The sequence below is a fragment of the Arachis duranensis genome, chromosome 6 (genome assembly GCF_000817695.3).
Source record: "Arachis duranensis cultivar V14167 chromosome 6, aradu.V14167.gnm2.J7QH, whole genome shotgun sequence".
Taxonomy (NCBI): domain Eukaryota; kingdom Viridiplantae; phylum Streptophyta; class Magnoliopsida; order Fabales; family Fabaceae; genus Arachis; species Arachis duranensis.
The window spans coordinates 95,717,257-95,724,822 of NC_029777.3; the positions used below are offsets into that span (position 1 = coordinate 95,717,257).

Sequence of the window (7,566 nt, forward strand, 5' to 3'; positions counted from 1 at the left end):
TTTCATATAAGTGTTTTCAAAAGCAAGAAGGTTTCCTCTCAAATCATCAAATGTCATGGAATCAAAGCTACTGCTCTTAGAAATAATTAAAGCTTTTGTTTCCCATTCTTTAGTGAGACATCTCAGCACTCTTCTCACAAGCACAGAATCAGAATGTGTTATTCCCATAGCATCCAAGCCAACAATGATGGTGTTGAACCGTTTGAACAGTTCATCAATGGATTCTCCTTCCTTCATTGCAAACATTTCATACTCCCTGTTTAACATGTCTATCCGAGTCTTCTTTACAATGGTGGTTCCTTCATGAGTGATTTGCAACTTGTCTCAGATTTCCTTTTCCGTTGTGCATTGTGATACCCGTCGGTACTCCTCGAAGCTGATAGCACAGTTGAGTAGATTTACAGCCTTGGCATTTAGCTCTACTTTCTTTCTATCTTCTTCGGTCCAGCTTGCTTCCGGTTTAAGAGTGACTACTCCTTCCACACTTGTGTCGATTGGAAATTGAGGACCCTCCAGGATAATCTTCCATAGTCTGTAGTCTACTACTTGCACAAAGATCTTCATTTTCTCCTTCCAATAGGTATATAGTTTTTCCCATTGAAAAGACGCGGTTTGTTGCTTGACTGTCCTTCTGTAAGGTTGTAAGACACCAGATTTGAGCCACTACTTTCTGCCATGAGGATCATTTCTCCAAGCTGCAAAGCTTGATCTCTTTGACACCAAGCTCTGATACCAATTGATGGTTTCAGTGGCTAAGAGAAGGAGGGGTTGAATCTTAGCCCCATTTTTGCTTGATTACACTTTCTGGTCTTTGAAGAGATTTTTCTATTTTTGTCTCGTCCCTAGCCATGAGACTTTTATTTTTGTCTCGTCACTTGGCATGAGATATTTTTTGTTTTAGCTCCTGTGCAGTAGAAATAGAAATGGAGTAGTAGAGAGAGAAAATTACACCCAGATATATCCTGGTTCAGCTGCTAAGTGAAATGCAGCCTACATCCAGTCTCTATCACAATTATGATGGAATTTCACTATAATCTTCTTGATTATAGACTGTAAAGTGCTAACCCAACTTACAAGGGAATTCCCACAGAATCATGAAACACAACATAGACGTACAAAGGAACTCTAAGGACATCTGTGGCTTTTTCTTTTAATTTTGCACTCTCTGCCTTTTTCTGCTCTATGGCTTTTCCATACAAACCTCACTGTTTTCCTTTTTTCATGAGATTCAAGACATGACAAAATTAAACAGAAACATACAAAACATAATACATTGAAGGAGAAGAAAATATGTAAGCTTAGGTAGCTATGAGACTTTTGTACCTTGCACTCTCACACTTTTTCCTTGAATCAAACCGTGACTGTTCACCTCTTTTGTAGAGAGGAGAAGCCTTCACAGTTGAAACAAAAACCAAGCTTAACTTCTTTTCCTTCACACAAAACCGGTTCGGCCAAAGAGAGAGAGTAGGTAACTTATGCAAAATCCAACATGCAAATACCTCTAGTTCTTCCTTGGTCATCACTCTTCATCAATCCGAGCTCTCCATCCTTGGCTTGCTCTCCAAGATGGATTTCTGGCCCTTGATGCTTCATGATGATGATGACTTCATCTGCTCTAATCTCTGCCTCTTCCATCACTTCGCCACTCTAGCTACTTCTTGTGGTGGTTGAGAAGAATCAGAGACAAGCCATGCCTCCAAGGATCTCTTCCTTGCTGGCTGAATCTCCTTCTTTCTTTTTGGGTATGAGGAGCTCGAGATTACCTCACCAAATCTTACCTTTTTTGGTAAAAATCTCATCCACAGCATACTTTTATTTTGTTATGTTTTCTTGCCATCATCATGATGGTCTTGATACTTGCTCCATCTTTTTTTCGGTGAGTAGGTGTAGCTTCCATGGTTGCTGGGTAATGACCGAAACAAGATGAAGAAAGAGATGAGAAAGAATAAACAACTTGGAAGGAAAGCAATTAAAGGAGTTAAATAATTTAATTGAAAAAGTTGCTTTTACTTCCCTTGCTAGAGTGCCGTGTAGCTTAAACACATCAATCATGTCACTCATGTTCTCTCTCTCATTTATGTTTCCAATGCTACCAAGTTAAATTTTGAAATCCATCCTTAATGAGAAAATGGAGTCCGTTGGAAGGCTCAAGGCAAATGATAACATTTTCTTTCCTGATGGATTTTTAGATCAAGCATTGGATCACTTAGCATAGATCATAATTGGGCTTGGAGCAACACAATTCATTCTGGCCCAAGTGACATATCTACCATTCAGCCATAAGAGACTAACTTCATATCAATGCTGAATATTTAACATTGGTCTAGCAACATTTTCTTTTTATTTCGGCCCAAATATAAACCTGCATTGTAAAATTATTTTAATCATCATTTAATTCAAAATTAATTTTGCAATTAATTATATTAATAATGTTTAGTCATCACAAATATTAATTTAAAGTTTTCCAAACTCATCAAAGCCCAACCTTAAAAATTTGATTTCAATTTGAAGATTGAAGAAGATTCTATAATTAATTAGTTGAATTCCTCTCGACTCTTTTTTGAAACTTAAGATTTAAATTAATTTGATAATATCTTAATTATTCCGATAAAGATAAGATTAGAATTTGAATTTGAATTAGGAAACCTAGAATTTAAATAAGTGAGAATTGCTCACAAAGGCAAATGACCGGAGGGGGGTATTCGGATTCCTCATGTAGCTCTTCTTGTTCCTTTCTTTTTCTTTGTTTTTCAGTTTCTCTATGAGTTACTAATTTTTCTATCAAAAGATTAAGAGTTTTGTTTCTATTTTTCATGAATTATTAATCTAAGTTTCTTCTGTTTTAAAGCTTTTATTGATCTATTTATGGTTAAGTGTTTCGTTCTTCATCCTTAAAGGATTAGTAGCATCGATAGGTGTACTAATCCCATTTTGAATTTGTTTACTGACTCGACAAAGCTTATATCCAGATTATGCTTGAAAACTCTTTCACATGGCTTTTTAAATTGACTAGACATAGCGTTTTTAAAGCGTGCGATATAATACATGATTTTTTATTAACTTAGTTTTGAATACGTAACATATAATTCGGATTAGGATGATCTTTGAAAATTGTGTTTTCGTATAAGATTCAATTGGACATGACTAGCTTGGATACGAGAGATATAATCCGACCTAAAGACTAATTTTGAATTTTATGAGAAATTGAATCAGTTTTTGCACTTAACCTCCTTGATTAATTGAATGACTAAGACATTGGCTGTTGAAATTGAGGAGAAATCGAAAAGCCAAGACATTGGAAATCGGTTAATTAAGATTCATCGTGAACGATCTTTGCTTGATTTAAAACAGAGAAAACAAAATTTGATTTCTCTAAAAATTTAAACATCTCCAAAATCCTTGACTTCTCCGTCATATATACTTTCCTTCAAGAAATCACATGTACTGTCCTCAAGCAATTTAGCATTCAAGCCTTTCAAGTTTGCCACCAAATCTTCAAGATTTCAGCAATCAACAATTTCAGGTTTTATTGACTTAATTAGTAGGTTAATTTGATATTTGTGTGCTCAATTTGTTAATCCCCGTGAAAATAATATCCACTCACAGTGATATTACTTGAACGATCCAGTGTATTTGTCGGTATCCATGATCATCTGTTTTCCGTTCATCAGGAAAATTTGAATTGGTATGCAATTGTAAGATACATGACAAATAAAGAAAATCACTTTGTGTGTCTTATGGGAGAGTATACGATGGAAAAATCAAATGGAGAGGTTGTTCTCACGGGATGCAATGGACACTTCAATTCATATTGGAGGGCAAACCTAAAGAAAAATGACATAAAGATGGTGATTTGGTACAAAGGTATAACATAATGGGTAAAAGGAGATAAGGAATAAAGCAAGGAACATGAGCCAAATTTTTTACAATGTGAAATCGGAATAGAAATGTGTGCAAAGTTTCAAAGAGCTGAAGATATGGGAACAACTTGCAAGAGGAACTAACGGAGGACTCTTGGTGCCACTGGAGAATGATAAATGAAGAAAATAAAGAATACTAATCTTGGTTTGTTGGTGAAAAGATATGCATGGATGGTTGGCGTGAGATTGTGAAACAGTAAGGGAGAGCTGGAAGGATGATTATGAACAACAAGGTGCGGCCACATTATGAGGTATACAATGAATATTGTCTTGGTAATAGATAATTGATATTGCTTTAGTTTAGTTTGAACAGGGGCAAGTTTGTTTTTGTTGTCATCAATGTCATTCAAGATATTGTGTTTTGGGTGGGTACCAGCGGGAATTACAACATTTGGAATTTCTTGTGTCAAATTTCTTATGTAGGGGATGGGTGTTTAGATGCTGATTTTTTTTATTATAAGTGTTGTGGGTGGATGTGATCCATGAATCTTTAATTATTTTGATAGCAATGTCGAAGAGAATCATTTTAGATTTTTTGGACTCATCCTGAACATTCTAATCTCCCCCTTAGGTCGAGAATGTAATCTAAACGATCGGAAAAAAAAATGCATGACCAAGATTCTTATATTATTATATATAACCTCTTTGTCATTTGTAATGAAAGACAAATATTTTACATTTGGATGTACAAAGTTTTCAAAGTATATTATATAGACGTTATCAATCCACTCAGATGTCAAAAATGGTAGAGCAAGTTACTTTATTTGTTTATTAGTACTTCATATTGATTAATAATTTAATATCAAAGACAACTTTAACACCTTAATCATAGAATTGACTTACACTCAACAAATTATGCGTATGACTCTCTTCATGAAGTATACCAAAAATAAGGTGAGAATTATCTTTATAAACATTATTACAAATGCAATGCAATACCAATTACTTTGGCTTGAACTCCATTGACAAACTTGAATGAGCTTATTACTTTTATGGTTAAAGTGACCGAAGTATTGTTAGAATATAATTAGAATCAATTAGGATCAATTAGTACTATTTAGTATATCTGAATATTTATTATAGGAGATTATGTCTTTATTATTATAATTCTCTTAGCACTTATAAATACCATTCTATATTGTATTATTCGAGACAACTTGAATAGACAACTTGAATATACTCAATAATACACAAATCATTCCTTCAGTTTAGTATCTTTTTCTAACATGGTATCAGAGCCATGGTATCCTCCTTGAAGAGGATAGGTTGTTTTCCTTGCGATTTGCATTTTTTTCTATGCCATTCTTTTTTCCCTTTTGTCACTCTTTTGACGCCCACCGACTAGCCTATTTTCTCTGTCTTGTGTTTTTTTCGAGTCGTATGATCAAACACCATTATCATCTGCTGCTTACCCATTCTCATGAAGAAATCATATAGTTTTCGCTCTCTTTCGACAATTCTGTCTGCGTTCTCTCGTGGCAGTTCGTCTGCGTTCTCTCGTGACAGTTCCGTCTGCGTTCTCTTGTTCTGTTTGTGTTCTGTTTTCTCGTGGCTGTTTTCTTGTGGCAGTTCCGTCTGCACTCTTTCAGATAGCAGCAGTTTTGTCTGCGCTTCCTTTAGACTAGTGTCAGCTTCCTTCCGACAGTTCCGTCTGCACCCGTTTTATTAGTTTATGCAGTTTTTTTCTCTTTATTTTGTTGTTTTAAATAAATTTCAAACTCAAGTGAGGGGGATGTTAGAATATAATTAGGATCAATTAGGATCAATTAGTACTATTTAGTATATCTGAATATTTATTATAGGAGATTACGTCTTTATTATTATAATTCTCTTAGTACCTATAAATATCCTTCTATATTGTATTATTCGAGACAATTTAAATAGACAACTTAAATACACTCAATAATACAGTTTAATCTCTTGTTTCTAACATGCTGAATAGTACTAATTGATCCTAATTATATTCTAACACTTCTTTTTACCAATTATTATATGCCTTGAGTACCCATCGTCCATCTACCATTTCTACTTCTTAGGTGTTTGTACCTTGTGATTAGCAGAATATATTAGTTTTGATTTCAAAAAGTTCAAGTTTTATTTTTTAAAAAATGTTTTTTGAGGTGTTTCAAAAGACAATACACGTTAATATAATACTAGTTTAACTGAGACTTGTCTACATTCAATACTTAACAATAGTTGAGATTTCTATTATAAAATAATGTTATAAGATATTATATCTTTATTTCATTATCCATCCAATTTAAATTCACTTAATTAGGAGTACCTTTTTTTTCTCATTCTCATTAATTTGTACACGTAATCCATTAAACTCAATACCTATTTACTCAAAATTTCACACAAGCACTAATCCATAACAACAAAAAAAGTTTCATTCATTCATTCATAAATTTGGACTTAACATAATAAGTCTATCATTGTGAAGAGTAATTCACAATAAAAGCACAAGCTAACACAAAGAAACCAATCGTAAGGCTATATTATTAAATCTATTTTTCTAATCTCTATTTATTACTTTTTTTTTTTTGAGAATTCTCTTATGCAACCATTCTCTTCTATAGCTCCATCAATTTCCCTTGAAATCCAACAACCACATCATCCAACTGATTAGCATCAGCAATATCATCCATGATAGCATTCTTGTTATTGATGTCAAAGACCATGTCAAACCAAGCAAAGAAATTGCAGTGAGACTCCTTTTCCTGCAACAATATGAAATTCAAAAATATCATATACTTATATCATATGCAAAATCACACTAGAATAGAGTTAATTGCCTTATACGTTGGACATTCAAAGAACAACCTTCTAGGATTCTCTACCATGTTTGATTTGGCGATAATTACAGATAACCCACAATGGTACTTCGAGTGTTGTCTATTCCTTAGCCCCCTTGTTATGGGCGATAGCATGACTGACCCTTCCTCTACAATGGGTAGAACAGCTTGATCTTTGTCCACTATTGGCTATTGGAACAGGTGTAGCTTTAGGGAATGAACTAGTGTTTCTCATTCTTCATAGCAACATGCTTAAAATGGGAGTGAGAATTGTGTTTCAAAATGGTGTCGTATTTGTAAATGAGCTTAAGGATTGAATTGTCCACACTTAATGACTATATATGCAAGATAAAGTTCTACGTTAGCAGTCAAAGTTATTGACTAACGACAAAAATTGACAAAGAATTATATTATCTAACAAAAGTAAATTTTAAAAATTATTTTGTGTATTTAAAATTTAAAGGACTAAAATGTTCTATTTTAAAATTTTTAGAGACTGATTTAGATAATTACTTCATATTTATGCATACTCATTATTCAATAACTTTTATTTAGTTATAAATATATATTATTGTGATATGATAAATTAAAAAATAATGTGAAAATAAAAATATTTAAAAAAATTAAAAAATAATATAAATTTGAAATCATTAAAGCATAGATCCAGATCCAAAACCTGTGATTCATCTAGAAGCTCCACGGCTTTTTCTATAAAACTCGTATCCACCGAAACTTAATCATACCAAATATTCCATAAAATCCCCTGCTTAACCAAAGTCGACAATTTGGCTTCAAAATTCTTCATTTCTCTTACTCACGAGTCAGAAACTGAAAACATGGGTAGGGAATCT

The 7,566-nt window shown here is 33.4% G+C and overlaps 1 long non-coding RNA gene across 1 annotated transcript; it reads right to left on the minus strand.

Moving 5' to 3' along the window:
* Positions 1-6,292: 6,292 nt before the first annotated feature.
* On the minus strand, positions 6,293-7,560 carry LOC110273255 (uncharacterized). Its single transcript, XR_002364692.2, has 3 exons — positions 7,392-7,560; positions 6,744-7,050; positions 6,293-6,640 (listed from the first exon to the last, which is right to left on the minus strand). It is a non-coding gene; the product is annotated as an uncharacterized LOC110273255 (long non-coding RNA).
* Between the last annotated feature and the right edge of the window lie 6 nt (positions 7,561-7,566).